The sequence below is a fragment of the Protobothrops mucrosquamatus genome, unplaced genomic scaffold, assembly GCF_001527695.2.
Source record: "Protobothrops mucrosquamatus isolate PMUCROS unplaced genomic scaffold, P.Mucros_1.0 scaffold762, whole genome shotgun sequence".
Taxonomy (NCBI): Eukaryota; Metazoa; Chordata; class Lepidosauria; order Squamata; family Viperidae; genus Protobothrops; species Protobothrops mucrosquamatus.
The window spans coordinates 363434-381268 of NW_015387031.1; positions in this window are offsets into that span (position 1 = coordinate 363434).

Sequence of the window (17835 nt, forward strand, 5' to 3'; positions counted from 1 at the left end):
CAGTTCTTAGGGAAATTACCCTCCTCTCTGACCGTTTTGAAATAAAATAATAAAATATAATAAGGGCAATTTGGGATTCATTTCACTCCAAACGCAAAGCTGGGAGATGTAGAGAATGATCGGAAAGTTGGCATTTCTATAACTGAATCTTTTTCGAATAACCAGGAAGAAGACGATCCTAAATTGTCAAATAGAATAGAATAGAATAGAATAGAATGGAATGGAATGGAATGGAATGGAATGGAATGGAATAGAATAGAATAGAATAGAATAGAATAGAATAGAATAGAATAGAATAGAATATAGACAATATGGTTGGGGGTCACCACAACATGAGGAACTGTATTAAAGGGTCGCGGCATTAGGAAGGTTGAGAACCACTGCCTTAGAGTCTACTGTCCTGCTGGCCTGTGTTTGACCTGCAGAGCTCAGCTCTCTGCTGCTGGATTTTTAAAGCATACCTCTACTTGGGATTGGGTGACTGAACTTCACAGTCTGAGAGGTTGTCATTTAAGATTTGTTTAAATTCTAGGTGCTCTATGTAATTGTGCCACTTGGAGGTGGAGGTCTCCTTTATTAAAATAAAATATCTTTGACTAGTTACATAAATCTCTTTTCCTATGATTCTCTTAACCCTTTCTTACAATCTTTTGGAATTTGGCAAAAAGTAAATCCTCCACACAGATGAAAGCCTGTCTTGGGCTCTTTGCCTGCATTCCACAGCTCTATTTGGGACTGAAAGGATGCTTGGAAACAGTTAATTAGAGTTTGTACATACACCATCAATTTCAGAGTGTCATTCCAATGAAAGGAGGTAAAGAGTTCTGAAATAGGTTCCCTTTCGCAGCCATTTGTACTCACCAAACTATCAGGTAGTTTATTGGTGACTCAAATTTACTTACAGCTCATTAAATTTTAGGGTAGTGGAATTGGACACAGTTGTTCTCTTTTGTAAAGTTATTGTCAAAGAACTAAGAAAAGTATTGTTTTATTCCTTGAATGACAGAGTGCACCAAAAACTTCTTCACCTCTTGGCTGCATCCTTTCATAAAATAGTTCCAACAGTTCTGTTGTCACCAGGAGAGACCACACTAGTTTTCTTCCTGATGTTTATATGTCTTGGGGTGTGTGCAGAAGGGAGCAAAAAAGGTCAAGAGGATTATTGTGGCTGTGCAATTAACAACAATTCTCTTTATTTTTTTATTTTTTTTAAAAAAAACCCTTACCCTCCTGCAGACACTCTTATTCCTGTTCAGTTATCTATTTCTGAGAATCTAAACAGTACATTACCCAAAGATTACATTCTCTTCCCCTCCACTCCCACAATAATAGCCACAATTTTTAATTGCTGGGGGCAGTGTAGCAATTTTTGGAATTGACATCATGCAACAAATATTCCAAATTTAGTTCTCAATCCAGAGAGGTCTAAAGATGGTCTAATATACCAGTTTCATTCACTAAAACATAGGGCTGTTCTTTTCTTTTAAAAAAATATTTTATTCTGTTCATAATTTATTTTATTATTAAATTGATGATCTGCCCTTCTGCCTATACAGGTGCACAGGGCAGCTTACAATAAGGTGCAGTACAAAAATAATAAAAATGACAATCAATTAAACAAACAAAAATTAATTAAAAATGTCTGCCATTTTATGAAATATAAGAATTTTGATAAATACTAACAATGAGCTAAAATATAATTTGTCTCTTTTGGTTGAGAACATGGACAGGACTAGGCTACTTTTTTCTGTCTACAAAGAAAACCCTTGCAGGGTGAGGAGCAGGAGAGAAATTCGATTCAGCTCCACAAACAGGATTAAATACTCAGAAATACAAATCTCAGGATTTTATTTTTTTAAAAATTAAGCATTCAGTCAAAGTCTTTCAATTCTGCTGCTTCAGTTTTATGAAACCTCATGTTTACTTTCCTGTTTGTGAACGAAATACATCTCTGATCTAATTTCTCAGGTGATTTAAGATTTAGTTTTGAGATTGTGTAATTTCAACTCTCCATTAATGGTATGTTCTCTTGATTTCAACCTATATATAGGTTGCTGTAAAATGCTGAATTTCAGTATATCAGATTGTGTTCTGATGTATTAAAAATGAAAGATTTCTCAAAGTATGTTTGACAAAAAAAAGTGATTTATACAAAATCAATGAATAGTTCCTCTATTTCAGTATAGACTTCTATAGTGGTGGACAAATTACTTCTATATATTTATTTTTAAAAATTATTTTTATGCAATGTTATTTAAAAACAGAATGTTTATCATATTTTCCAAAGAAGAAACAATGCATGAAACTCTAATAGATGGAGAATTGGAATTTTGCACCTTAGTAACTATGAGCTAAAAGAGAAACATATGAATATCCTGTTTTCTTTTATCCTATCCTCTCTTCAGTGATCTGCAATCTCTTTGACTAACCACACATTAGTTAAATCTCTTGAGGAGATATAATGAGAGAACTTCTCCTATGGGGTTTTTTCACAGCAGGAAGCTTGGACAGTGTGCTAGAGTGAGATATAACAAGAAAAGAAAAAAACAATGATAAACTAAGCTTTAAAACACCAATACAATGATGCTGAAATACATTCAAAACCCTCTGAAAATGAGGTTGCAAAGCAGAAGTCTTTTTTGATGATGATGAAGAAAAAAAATTAGGAAATTGGAAGTCACAGTTTAACAGAGTTTCTATATTAATTGACAATGGATTTGTTTGATTTTCTATCAAGTTGAAGAATTTTTCCATACGTATATAGAGCAGTTTCTGTTCTACAATGAGCTTATTTTGAAGACAAAATATCTGTAGGCCTTGTTTCATTCTAGCATTGCCAAGACACATACTGTTTTTGATGCAGAATCAGGCATACCCCACCCATGTGCAAAACTAACACCCAAAAAATCTTGCTTTTCTAAGTATGCATAAAGCAAGTATTTACATGGTACTTTCATTGGACAAAGACACCCTACAGCTCTGAAATAAGGCTAACTAGTTTACAATTGGAGCGAAAAATAGGAAAATCCCTAGCATAAAATTATACCGCACCAAAAAAAAAGGGTTAAGAAACTCAGCTAGAGAACTTTCACATGGGCATTCATAAAACAGTTGTGAAGTCCTCCCTATTATGAAGTGTGTCTGTGCACATCTCTCTGTGTAAACCAGTAGGTTTATTTTCTCTTTAACTCCTTTTCTTTACTGCAAGGAACAAGAACTCAGTTTTTATCCTTAACATTAGGATGGTTTTCTAAACACTACTGTACTTCACACAGAAGCAAGAGGCACTGCAAGCCACCCATTTGCCTAATCATTTCTGGCGGATGGAGAGTGGGTGGAGGCGCAGGTGGTAAAAGTGCTAGTGGAAGGCACACCTATTACTAAGGCAACCAAGAACTATTAGGGGTCCTAATGGGATCTGCATTTCCTTAAGCCTTAAATTACAGCTGTGTGGTATGAAGTGGAACAAGCATAAGTATATTTTCTTCTTACTCCAGATGGTGATATTCTAAGGAAACAAGAGTTCATTGTCGATGTATCTCCCTTCAGTACAGAAATGGCTGAATCTCTTTGTTGCTTCCCAAATATTATTTTGCTACCATTGGGTTTTATTTAAATCTTTATTTAAATACACAGCACAAATCTTTGTAATATTTATAATTTTGGGCTCCTGATTTATTATTCTTTAACAATCTCATTATTACCCTAATGTAAAAGAATGCTAAAATACTAAAGTTTCGGTTTAATACTTTGGGGGAGTTTCACTGTTACAGTGTCCTCACTTGCTCTTTAATATGGCATTGAGAACCCCCTGCGGACTGGCAAAGTTGCCCCCATTTCATCCACGAGTGAAATAACCTCAAGTCACCCTAAGCAGAGTTGTACAATGCTTCAGGCTTTACTGGAAAGAGATTATTTGGAAAACTTAGGAGCACGAATGCAGTTGAGGTATGACCATTCGTTTAACTATGGTTCACAGTTATGATGGTGCTAAAAAAAGTGACTTATGACTCATCCTTGAAGTTACAACCATTGCGATACCTCCATAGCCACATGATCCCAATTCCAGCACTTGGTAACTAGCTTCCATTTACGATATTTGCAGCCTCCTTCAATCCCATGATCATAATTTGCAACCTTCCTGGGTGGCTTCCAATAAGGAATGTCAATGGAGAAGTCAGCAGGGAAGGTTGCAAATTGTGATCACATGGTCACACTTAGTGACCATGGCAAAAAAGATTATATCATCAGGTACAGCCACATGATGGTCACTTAATAAATGTGCCACTTAACAATTAATTTTCTGATCCCAAATATGGTCACAAATTAAGGACTACCTGCACGTTTTAGCACCTCATTAAAACTGCTACTTTTGTTTTTCAGGTTCGTAGGTCTGCAGCAGAAGTTTCCCTTGTAGTGGGGGAGGGGGGTTCTGAGGTGTCTTGAAAAAGACATCGCTGGTTTAATGAGTCACAGGAAGGTATTTTGTTCTCACTGCCACGTGCTCTGAAACACTTTGCCAAAGTGAATCTGAGCATTGGTATGTTTAAAGTAATATTTTCTCATTAAGCCATTAAGATCTAATTGCAATTTCATTGCAATGTTAAGATATGTAAATTTTGTTATACTTTGTTACATGAAGACAAGTTCAGTGAAGCTGTTATAGATGAGATTTCAGATGTAAATACACCCCCCTTCCTTTTTTGGTTCTTTTTTACTTCTAACCAGTCTTCACTACAGCCATTTCTATCCCAATATTTATCTTATCAAGTAATACTTCATTTCTTGGCTTAGATTTAAATCAGAATCAAAACAAGAGCAAACTAATGTCAGAGCATTTCAACTTCCCAGAACAGTCTGTAGCTCATTCATCCTCAAAATGATTAAAATTCTGAAAAAAAAGTGATTAAAATAGGATTTTAATAGTAGTATCGGGTGATAAATTGTTGAATTTACATGCATAAATGGGCTTCAGGCAATCAGAAAGTCTCAATAAAATGATGGGTTTTTAACACATTACTATCATAGTTGATAAGGTACTTTAATTTGAGGAAATCTGCATAATTATTTTATGTTCCCTTCTGCCTCAACCAGTTTAAATCCTACATATTTAGCCATACTATGCCTCTGATGAAGTTACCTGCAACACACAAAAGTTTATGTCATTTAATACAATTTGATAGTCATAAAAACTACTACAAAAACCCTTCAGTTTTCAAGTTAAAGCAAGAAGAAATTTATATAAGATAAATGCAATAAATCATTGCATTTCAGGAGTTATTTATAGGTATTTTGAATGATCTTTACTAAGATATTTCTAGGCTTCTGTGTCAAAAATATAAAAACTCTTGATCACATAAGTCAACTTATGCATTTATTTATTTTAAATGGTTCTGTTATTCATATACAAAGACTTTAGTCCAATTGTGCAAGGCTTATGACTGCTTTAGTATAGTAGATGACTATTGCCCCTCAGTGGTTAGTACCAGAATAACATAACATGTAGCCTTCATTCGTGAACAGAATTATCTTTTAATCAGATCTTCCTCATGTTGTTGACTTCCAGAACTGTTGAATGAAACTCCTACAATTCCCAACACACATGATGGCTATGATTTTTTTTAATTCCTTGAAAGGCCTTTATAATCATAGAGTTTAAGAATGATTAGTTTGAGGGAAATATACAGAAACCATTAACTGGGCAAAAGGGGTGAAATACTTTTAAGTCATGAAAAACAAGATAATAGTCAGCTGAGGCAGGCAATTTCCTGATTCAGGGGAATATAAAGTGAAGAGAACACAATCAGATTTGCAAGATTCTGTTAATATATGCTAATCTCATTAAAGATAGCTTTAGCGTTCCTATGGAACTGATTTTTTTGTCTGACCTAACAAGTGGGACATTAGTCCAGTATTTTCCACATCACAAAAACCATCCCAAGCAGACCTGAAAGCCACTGTATTTCCCCTGCCTTTTTTCTTGCAGCTGGTCTTTAGAGTTATTTTCCACAAATATAAATGAACTAAATTCAGGTCTGTCATTGCGTTGCTTACAATATACCACAAGCTTCCATGACTTTACATAGCTTACCATTAAAAATGAGAAAGAACTATAAAACTAAGGAACTATTAGAGACAGGCAGTTCCTTAAACAGCCAGACTCTACACCACAAAGGGCTTTCTAAGTGATAAGCAGCACCCTTATTTGTACCAGGGAGCCACCTGGCAAACAGCAGCTTGTGGAGAGCAGTAACACTTGGGAATACTAACAGATGCAAACCTCTGCCTGCGCCACCAGATTCTACTTCCAGGTGGCCTTAAGAACAGTTCCAAGTAATTTATATTAAATGCAATAGTCCAACCAATCAATAAGCATGCAAGGAAAACTATTAACTGTAACAGGAAAGAAAGTTATGCTGACATCATTACATCCTTGTACTTTCAAGCAGTCTGGCTCATAGCCTCCAGGTCCTTCTTCTTCATTTTCCTCACTTGGGAGTATATGTGCCCTCCTCTGGCCTCCGACCATCTCATCAGTTCACCAGGATTTTTGAAAGATTACAATCAACAGTTCTGAAATTACTTTGCTCAGCATCTTCAACACCTGCTCTTCAGGGTACTGAATTCATTTAAGATAGTAAGATGGCTTCTCATTACAGCTTATTAATTCTGAGCTGTATCCCTCATCCCTCACATTAGGTAGTTCTCAGTCTCTTGAAAGAAGACAAACATAAAAAAAGTGTTAAGCAGTGTTGTCTTTTCTTTGTTGCCTTTTATTATGACTTGTCCAACCGCTTTCCCATGCATTGCATCACCAGGTCCTTGACTCCTTTTTTTAAATCACACATATATCCAAAACAATTCCTTTTATTATGGATTCATCTCATCAGCTATCAATTTGAGTTTCTTAATTATTTTGCAAGGACATAAAAATACTACATATGAAGCCATAGATCCATCTAGTCCAAAGTTCTGTGTCACACAATGGTGAAGTAGATGCCGCTGCTAAGCTCCCAAGCCTGGAATGGAAAGTTATACTTCCATTCAACTTTTCCAGTATCCAGTATTGAAGGCATCCTGCCTAAGATTCAGGAGGTAATAAACATTCATCAGCATTGGTGGTCATAGTAGCTTACCTTCCGTGGTTCTGTTTTAAAGCCATTAAAATTGACTGGGATTATTGTCACAGTGAATCCCACAATTAAACCATGTGCTCTATTTAAACAACAACAATCTCTTTCTATTAGTCTTAAATCTCTCTAAAATTAATTTTAGTGGAGGACCGTGAGTTCTAATATAGTGCTATCTATACATGATTTTATATACCTCAATCATGTGTCCCCTTATATTTCTCTTCATTTCAAGCTGAAAGCCCCAACTACTATTATCCTAGTTTCATTTCCTATATACCTGTTCTTGTTTTTCAACTTTTCAAGTATTCCCCATTTTTTCTTCATATGGGACTTGCTCATATTATTTTTTCAGAGCTCCCATCCCTCTTTGAATGGTTTTTTCAATCTTCTGAAAATATTTTTGACAACCTACTCCCAGATGAGTACATTTTCCAACAGATATTGAAATAGCTGAGTTCTCCCTTTATCACAATAAAGGCATCTTCTATATCTCGTGCCTAGTTAGTAGCCTACAGTAAATTCTCATGATCATCTCACATCACAACCACAACTGGTTGTGCAGTTTACACAAGTCTATAATTTGATCCCATTTCTATTCTGGTTACTTCATCACCCAAGGCCATTAGCAGTTTTGGTGCCATTGGCAGTCTAACACCTAACTACAATCAGTACTAAAAGTATGAATCGCACCGCAGGAGAGATGTGGTCCATTCTGGGGTGGATTGAATGAGGTCCTGTCCACATAACAGGATTGCTACTCATTAGCACATTTATACACCCACAGGACACAAGATTGTAATAAAGCTGAAATGCCACCCAGAACTTCTTGGAAGAAAGCCGAAGTGTGACTGCAATAAATATATGTGATCTGTTCATACTAAAATATCAGAATCTAATCTGTTGTTGCTCAGTTTAATGGCATAAATGCCTGCATGAAACAACACCTTTCATTTGCCATTGTTCTCTTGCAAAAAGTGAAAGGACAAGAGTTGAAAACTGTTTCAAATGGAGAGGAAAAAACTGTAAAAAACAAAACAAAACCTCAGTTGGCCAAGAAAGACAGTGGAACAATGGCTGCATTAAAAACTTCTTGTTGGCAGCAGCAGCATTTACACTGTGACAAACGTTTGGAATGAATAGCGGTAGGAAATAGCAATCCTGCCACAGCTTCCCAGAAATCTTGTAGCAATATTAAGAAAATCCCCCAGCAAGCTGACTCCTGTGCTGAAAGGAAAATTCAATTCATTTATGCCAGCAGCGATTTTGGAAATGTTGTACAAGAGGGATTAGTGCACTTTACACTCAACTTTGAATACTGAGCAGACCTTACGCTAAGGCATGAAATGCGTTTATAGGGGAAAGATGTGATTCTTATTTTCCTGTGTTAGACCCTAATCAGTTTTAAAATATACCCTCTTACCTCTATCCCTCCCCCCCCTCAAAATATTGAGAAATGTGGTTCTAGGATATGTGAGTAAAATGAGATGCTTCTAGATACATGGAACATTACCCAGTTTTCAATTACATTTGCCATCCATGTAAGGGTACATGTAATTGACAATATCAATTTAGAAAGCATTTATCAAAATATCTTAAGCTAAGTGCTCCTACTCTATTTAACTCATGTTTAAAATCTATTTGGAACTACTTCTAGGAAGAGGTTCAGTCTCCCCATTATTTTCTTGAGGACGATTACATCAAGTATACAATCATATTTGTTATATGGTGCTTTTTCTACATTGGTGTTCCACCTTTTTAAGTCACAACTGAAAGCTGAAAAACTAACGTTTTTCAACATTATAGATGTATAGACTTCAGCTCCCAGAATTTTCAACATTATAGATGTATGGACTTCAGCTCCCAGAATTCTCCAACCAGCATGCTTCCAACTTTAAATAATAGGCATTTACTATAAGTAATGCAAAACAATAATAAATGCTGCTTGATTACTTTGGGATGGACTGCAGATTGTCTGAGGCCATAACAATATAAGTCAAAAGTTCAAATTGTCATTTCAATCCCTTCTTATTTTGTACTATTATTACTACTACTTTTATTCTTTTTTATCTAAGGAACAGTGTATGGTATTGAAAAGGTAACTGTCCTCCAATGTTTGAAAGTATTGTTCTTCAGGGATGATTGTGGTGATGATGATATTTTCCCCCCATGGCAGCAGGTATACCTAATTCTCTTGTGACCTATTTTCCCCACAACAACAACAATCCTGTAAAGTGGATTGAGTTAGGAGAAAACCCAAAGCCATCCAGCCAGCATTCATGTCTGAGACCTACTGAACTCCTGGTGAAAGATGCTAAAAGGACTATCCTGCCATATGAAAACATTGTGTGAACAACAAAGCTTGCATAGTTGCCACACTGACCCATTTCATATCCATGGAGATTGTCTGATATTTTAGGGGCAGGTCCATTGCAATCACTGCTGCTAATCTCTTATTGAACCAGGAGATGGAAGCAGAGGCATGGATGATTTGCAATAATAAAACAACAAAGTTTTCTGACTCACAAATATTACCTTTTCTGTAACAAACCTGGGGTACAGCAAAGCTCACAAAAGCAGAAAGTCCAGTTTCAGAACAATTAAAAGCAAGGAAAAGAGTCTAGAAACTATTACTAGCTCTTTCATCTTATGTGTATCATCACACACTCTACCTTGCAATCATTAAATTAAAAGAAAAGAAAGAGAACACAGCTGTCTGATGTATGATATGCATTCACATATCAACAACAAAGATTCTTGAGGCATCTTAAAGTCTAACAAGTTTATTCTTACCAAAGCTGTAAAAAGTAAAAAACAGGAGGTGAGAGACCAAATTACCTATAGATAAATGTGATGCAGACACTTATGTACTGCAGAGCTGATTAGCATACATAGTGTGATTAGAAGATTTGATCAGTGAGAAATTGTATCACTGTAAATCTCCTAGCTCAGCTATTTCATGGTAAAACTGGTTTTTATAAGTTTTGTACTCAATGGTCATGTTGAAATTACCACAAAGTGAGAGTCCTGAGGAAATAAAATATTTTCCTACTAGATTTTGGACAGTATGGTTTCTCATATTAGATTTCCGACCATTTATTTGAGCAGAAATTGACCAGCTTGTCCAGTGTGTAGTACATGATTGTCAATAGAAGAGAGCATATACTACAGATATCTACCCTCCCAGCCTTGTGCAAAGCATTAAAGTCTTGACTTTCCCCTCAAATGCTGGGATAAGATGAAGTGATTGCACATTGGAAGCTAGGCTTGGCACCAGGTTTTTGTTTTTATGTATTCAGTTTTAACATGGTTCTTGTGTTATTTTAATTTTTGATTGGGAAACACCCAGAGTTTTTTATAAGATGAGTGGCTATATAAATGTTATAAATGAGTGAATAATGGCAACAGTCTTAACAGTCTTCTCTTTTTTATTAATAGTTAGATAGTCCTGAAGGATATTGCTGATCAAATGTTATTAGTTAGATCTCTTTATCCCCAGCTTAGAAGTGTGAGGATGCTGTATTTCTTCTTTGTAAAGTGCATGCACCTCTCTTCTTTGGGGCATCTTGTATCAGCTGAAATAATCTAGTGCTTGGATGATATTCGTATTGGACAAGATCCTTAATCAAAACCAGTTACCTTGCAGATGTACAATAATGGAGTTCAGCTTCCATAATTTATCATATAGTGTTACCATTAGGGTCTATAGATATTCTCAACCATCCAGGTCATGGTTGTCCCAAAGGTGCTTTTCAAAAGGCAATTGCAATTTCTTAGTTTTTTCCCTTGAAAACATTTTGTTTCTCATCCAAGAAGCTTTCTCAGTTCTGACACCATTAGTGTCACCATTAGCCACATATTGTACATCTGGAAGGCACTAAATTGGGGAAAGCTGTTCTAAAAGATATATCTAAAAAATCCCAGATGTTTTGTTCATATAGCTTTTATCTCTTAGTAGTTTTTAACACTCTGACATCATATTGGAGCAGTGAGGATAGCAAGGAATTGGAAGCACCATTTTGCTCTTCTATCACACTGTGAGACACTGTGAGACTTTTGCTTAATCCCCTGAAGATTATATTAGGTGTCCCATCATTTTCTATCTTGTGTCCCATATTATTTAATAGCTACATGCTGTTACAAATACATTAATAGGTTTATTGATATCTCCAGGGACTCTGAGCAATGCCAGGTTCCCAAAAAAATTGGATGTTATAAAATGATATGAAACTAAATGGAGGCAAGGATTTAGGACAAAGACTTACTTGAATGGGATTACCCACCCCCTTATGAAAGATTTGCAGTCTAGGAGCTTCTCTGTGATGTGCAGTAGCCACACAAAACTGGTGGCATGAAAAGCCTTTTATCTGCTAATAAATCATGTGCCTCCCTACTTGGAGGAGAGAGACTTAGCTTCAATGATTAATGTACAGATATCCTCAGGATTACATTATTCTAATTTATGTGCTCCATGTGAGGCAGTCTAGACATTGCAGATGGCTCAGAGTGCAGCTACACAACTGGTTGTTAATTATCTTACATACGTAGGTGCTCACAAAGATATAGGAAGCCTTACAAGGCTTTAAGCCAAGCTACTCACATGACTATTTACTCCCACATATATACTCCAATTAGTTGTGGGCACTTTCTGTGGGTCCTAAATAGATGTGCGTATTCCATTATTAAGTCTGTTTTATTAGTGGCATGGCATCTATCGTGAAACATATTGCATCTCAAGCTGAACCAGTCCTGTAATATTACAATTTAGGAATAGACTAAAAATAGTTGCATGCAAAATTCAAATTCAAAACCTGGAGATAAAATATTCTGGAGCATTCCAGAATGATCCATTTTTCTTCAGGAACCTGTCCATATAGCTACCATTTTCCAGAAATTAATCTTTCAGAGTAGACAGTGGTTCTGAACTGCAAAAATAGAGCTTGTCTAGCTGTCTTGCAAAAAATGGTCAGGTTTTTTTTCCAAATATTTTTCCAATAGACATAAAAGAACTACTGTATAACCGATTGTCTTTTTTCCTCTTGGCAATTTAGGATGCAAGGTTGGGGAAGGATATTTCCCCTGTTATTTTTTTATTTCAGATTGCTGTCCTACGTATGCCTTTACTGGAGAAACAGTGGAAACATCCTCAAATTGAGGGATTCTATTGGAGATTATTTTTTCTGTCCACTCAGAAATGAAGCATCAAACTGTAAACCATGTTTAAAGAGAGATGCCAACATCAGTTTTAATCCATTTATCTGAAACAATGCTGTTCATCATAGGTAATTGCTGAAATATATCTAGGGATGCTTTTCAGCTTATGGAGATTTATGACTTGAAGGAGACCAAAACTAATTGCTTAATTAGAAGAATACACTTCAGCCCTATATTTAGGTGGCATATGCAGTATCACCTCAAGCAAGATAGTGTGATAATGTGTAGAACAAGGAACTAGCAATCAAATTCAATTTTACACAAGTTAAGTAGCTAGAACACAAGTACCAAATTTGTTATAACTATATCTATTGTGAAGAAAGCTAGGTTAATAAAGGGAAAAATATTAAATAAGCAAATTAGGCAGACAGTAGCAAGCAACATTGAGTAAAGCTCCTGAAGTAAATTCTATTAACTTTAAGAATTGGCATGGCCACCATAGTCCTAGGCTGGCCAGAACTGGTCCATATCAGCAGATAAAGAGAGAATGTCTATAAAGAATGCAAGAAAAGCTACATATATTCTACTCTTATTTCTACCTAAATGCCTTTTTCTTTTCTGAAAAAGTGCCTGATTACCATTTTCTTCTTTTTATAAAGTTGCATCTTATTAACTCTTTCCAACTCAGAATAACAGAATAACAGAGATGGAAGGGACCTTGGAGGTCTTCTAGTCCAACCCCCTGCTCAGGCAGGATTGTTTGCATGCTCCCCAACATGTGCAGAGAAAAGATGGATGTCAAAGAGTTCTCAGGAAGCCAACATTCAAAATAAGTTTTAAAACCTTCCTCCCGATAGTGCTCAAGATATACTATATACAGTACATCTTTATTGTGACTTGTGTTTTCTTTTTAATAGTCTGCAGTTTGACTTAACTATCTCCAGTTCTATCCTGCTCTATGGAGTAGAGAGTTGGTCTCTGACAGAAGGCCACCTGAAGAGACTACAAGCATTTGAAATGTGGATTTACAGGCGGCTGTTACGTATAAGCTGGGTTGACAAGATCAGAAATGAGGAGGTGATAGGCCGCCTGGGAAAGCCAAGGGAAATCATCAAAACAATTAAAAAACGAAAATTAGAATATTTCGAACATATGATGCGACATCCAGAAAAATACGGCATACTCCATTTAATCCTCCAGGGAAAGATTGAAGGCAAACGAGGTCCAGGCAGAAGAAGAACATCGTGGCTTCAAAATCTAAGGGACTGGTTTGGACAAAACTCAGCAGCACTTTTTCGTGCGGCTGCCGATAAAAACAGGATCACCAACATGATCGCCAACATCCGATAATGGATATGGCACAAGAAGAAGATCTCCAGTTAAGTCAAACTGCCAGATGTATGCTTTGCAAACTAGCTTGATTTGAACTACCAAGAGACAAACAAGCAGAAAGCAATATCCTAATCAAGGAACTCCAAGGAGAAAGCCCCATCCCTACGCCAACACTGGCAGGGCAAGGTACTGTATATAAGCAGAGAGCAAACCTTCACTCACTAGAACTCATGTTACCCAGTCAAGGAGTGGAAGCAAGGATGCAGGAGACAAAAATCAAAACAAGAGAGCCACTTTGGCCTAGTGATTACGGCTAGAAAACAGGAGACTATGAATTCAAATTCCACCTTAGCTGGTGGCTTTCCACTCTCTCTCTCTCTCTCAGCCCCATTCAGCTCACACGGTTGTCATTGTGGGGAAAAATAGGAGGAGGGAGATGTGTTGGATATGTTTACTGACTTAGGTTGTTTGTAAAAATAATAAAGGCAGAATATAAATAAATACATAAAATCATCCCTCCCCCGTTCTGTCTCTCTTCCAAGCACTGACTATGAAAAGGGGACAAATAATTCTTAACTGATCTGACCTCCTGCAAGGGCCCAGTGATTAGACCGACGGCTCAGATTGCCCATTCCTCATGCCCTAAATGATTATTTTATCACAAGCTCTGTCTATATTTCCTGTTCTTGGAAATAAATCCCAATAAACATAATAATATAGGTACTCCTCAACTTACGACCGCAACTGAGCCCAACATTTCTGTTGCTAAATGAGACATTTGTTAAGTGAATTTTGCCCCATTTTACAAACTTTCTTGACACAGTTGTTAAGTGAATCAATGCAGTTGTTAAGCTCGTAACATGGTTGTTAAGTGAGTCTGGCTTCCCCATTGACTTTGCTTGTTAAAAGGTCACAAAAGGTGGTCACATGACCCTGGGACACTGCAACTGTCAGAAATATGAGTCAGTTGCCAATTTTGATTATGTGACCATGGGATGCTGCAACAGTTGTAAGGGTGAAAAATGGTCATGTCACTTTTTTCAGTGTCGTAACTTTGAACGGCCACTAAATGAACTGTTGTAAGTCGAGGACTACCTGTAATTGCTTCCAAGTAAATGTGATTGCACCATTACTGTTTATAGATGTTACTTTGTAAAAAAAAAAACCCAATCACAATAAGTATAGAAGTAGGAAATGTTTGATGGTGCAGATGTATCTCCTCCTTTGGTCATCTCTAAGCCTATTAAAATATTTCAGACATTGCTTTTGAAAGCTTCAGAAACTGTCACTTCTCAGATATGCTGAAGACAAAAATATAAACTATTTTTAATCCATCAGGAGAGGAGTGAATAATATCTTAAAATAGAAAGAAGTGTTTCTATCTGGCAAAAAAAAAATGACAGTCTAATACTCTGAAGTGTGAAACTGAGAACACAATGAAAATTGTAGATAATTTTATGTCCTATTTACTTTGAGTTATAGTATACAGCAAAACATTTTTGAACAGTCAACTTGTTTGTGTTGTAATACAACTGATAACTTACCTGGCAACAACCCCTACTATTTTCAGTCAGCTAATAAATATGTGTAGGATTTCAATGCATAATCTAATAACAGAGTTGCAAGAATAGTTTAATGGTACCTAAAGACTTTACTTGTAAAACTAAGAATCTTTGGAGACTTGGTAATCCTTTATTCTCCATTTAATGCCTTGTAGATTAGGAGATGGAAAATGGAAGACATGCAATCATTGAAAAGTTAATCAATTGTCACAGAAGGGCAAATTGACACCATTACTCATGGTGATGGGACCTTTACCCATGGTGTCTGCCAAATATCTGCAACACCTACAGCACATTATAAATCTGTTCTTATAATTTGAATTAAATTATACAGGATGGATATGCTGTGTGTGTTTTGGTCATTGCATTATATGATCAGAAGGGATCATTAGGCCACTGAATCCTGCAGGAATCCAATTAAAAGTATCAGTTAACTGTCTAGCCTCTGTTGAATATGCACAATAGTGAAGAAGAGCTTGCTACTTCTCTGAATACTTGGTTCTACTGAGAAAATGTCCTTATGGTTAATTCAGTTGAAATCAGCTTCTTGTAACTTAAATACATTTTCCATATCCTATATTCTGCAACAATAGAGATCATATCAGTTTGATATTCTTTCAGGTATTTGAATATTGCTATCAATCTTCAAATCTTCTAAGTTTCTCTTTTTAAGTTAAACAAATTCAGACTCTTGCTCCAAAGGGTTTAGCTTGTGGTTCCACCAACTAGTCTCACAAACTATCTAGTTTGAAAATTTCTTTGAAAATGTCCTATATTCCTCAGAACTGTACATAATATTCAAGGAAGTGTACTTATTTCCTCTTTATGGAGAGCTTGCTTCAGAAATGCATTAATTGCCAGGGGGAAAGAGAACCCTATAAAAATATCCCTTAAAACCTATTTTAAAAATTAGAGCAGCATATTTTGCTATGGATTGCTAATCTAAAGACCACTTAAATTTGGGATACTTCTGAAATAGTCCACTTTATATAATTATTTGGGGAATTTGTTGTAAGGCAAGGAATTTTAATTTTATATTCAGATTGAGATGCAGTTATTGATCTGGAAATGTTCTTGAAGTTGAAATTGATGATTGAATGAAAATGTGAACTCAGAGTGATACAGTTATGAAAAAAAAAGAAATTCCATGAAAGATATGAAGGAACAAAAATGAACCTGCAGTATGGTAGCATTTTAATAAAATTGCATATAAAATTATGACCTTAGTAGGACATGCATACAGCTTTGGTCACCACTTCATAAAAAAGGGTTCTGTTGATCTGCAAAGGATTTTTTAAAAAGGCAGCCAAAAATATACAGGGACTAAATCACATATCCTACAAGAAAAGATTACAACATTTAGAGGGGAGATTATAGAGGATTTTATTGGGTAGAGAAAATTAAGCACTGGATAGATTTGTCTACTTTCATAATCCTAGATACTGGATGGACAAGAATAAATGCTTATCCATATAGCACATAGTTAACTGTGTTTGGCTGCCACACTGTATAATGGCTTACCAATTTAAGTTACTTTTTAAAATCATATATGCACACATGGGAATAAACCTCAAAGGTTACTAATCATGTTGGTGATAGACTACTTTCAAAATCAAAAGCAGTACACATCTGATAAAAGTTGGTGGGCTACAACAGTGGAAGATTGTTACGGCCTTCATATCCAGTTTCTCAGCTTCTTATAGTGGTGACAAACAGTTTGCTGAACTATCTGATCTATCTCAAGATGCCTGTTTTGATGTCTTAGATGTGAGGGAGGAAAGTACTGCATCAATTAGCATATGTACTGTATTAAGTTTATTGCATTGGCAAGCAGAGCTTTGATCTAACCTGTTTTATTCTTGATTCTACTTTTTGAAAACTGAACTTGAGCACAATATTTCAGACATTGCCTTAAAAGATTCATCATTTAATACATAGATATTGTTGTCCACATCTTATGAAATAAGTGTTAATGAATCCTATGTTTCCTACTACCGGTAAATTGTGGATCCAACAATATTTGTCTAGTTAATTCTGACAAAGCAAATAAATGATATTCTTCATTTGTCTTCAGAATTGTATATTCCTGGATATTTTTGAAAATACAATGATACTTTAAGCTACCCCAGTTCACTTTTCATAGACATTTTATTGAAAGAATGCTTATCCTTTCAGCACCTAAATAAACATAAATGCAAGATACTATTATCACACCTGCTGGTAGAGAATGTTATTATCTGTTAGACTGCTGACTCAAGACGCTTGCACATCCTAGATTGAATTAATAATAAAAGGCTTAAGTCATCCAATTATGTCTCATCACAGTCTAAGTCATTTTATTGGGTGACAGCACAGTCTTTTTCCTGAAAAAGAAAGAATATAAACTGCAGAGGAGCTAAATCAATCCTGTCAAGAAACTAGAGAGTGGGGTGGAAATGCTCACATTCAAATACTTTTCAGATGACTATTTCATATAGATATATATTTCTTCCATATAAATTTTATTCCAGCTTTCTAATTTGCAACCTAATTCATAAATTTAATTCATCTTCTGGTAATGTTTAATTAGCTAATTGGTCAATTATAAATGAAAAGCACCTCTTCCTAACTCATATCCTAAGATATATTATTGAGAACATCAGATTTATTCAAGAAAG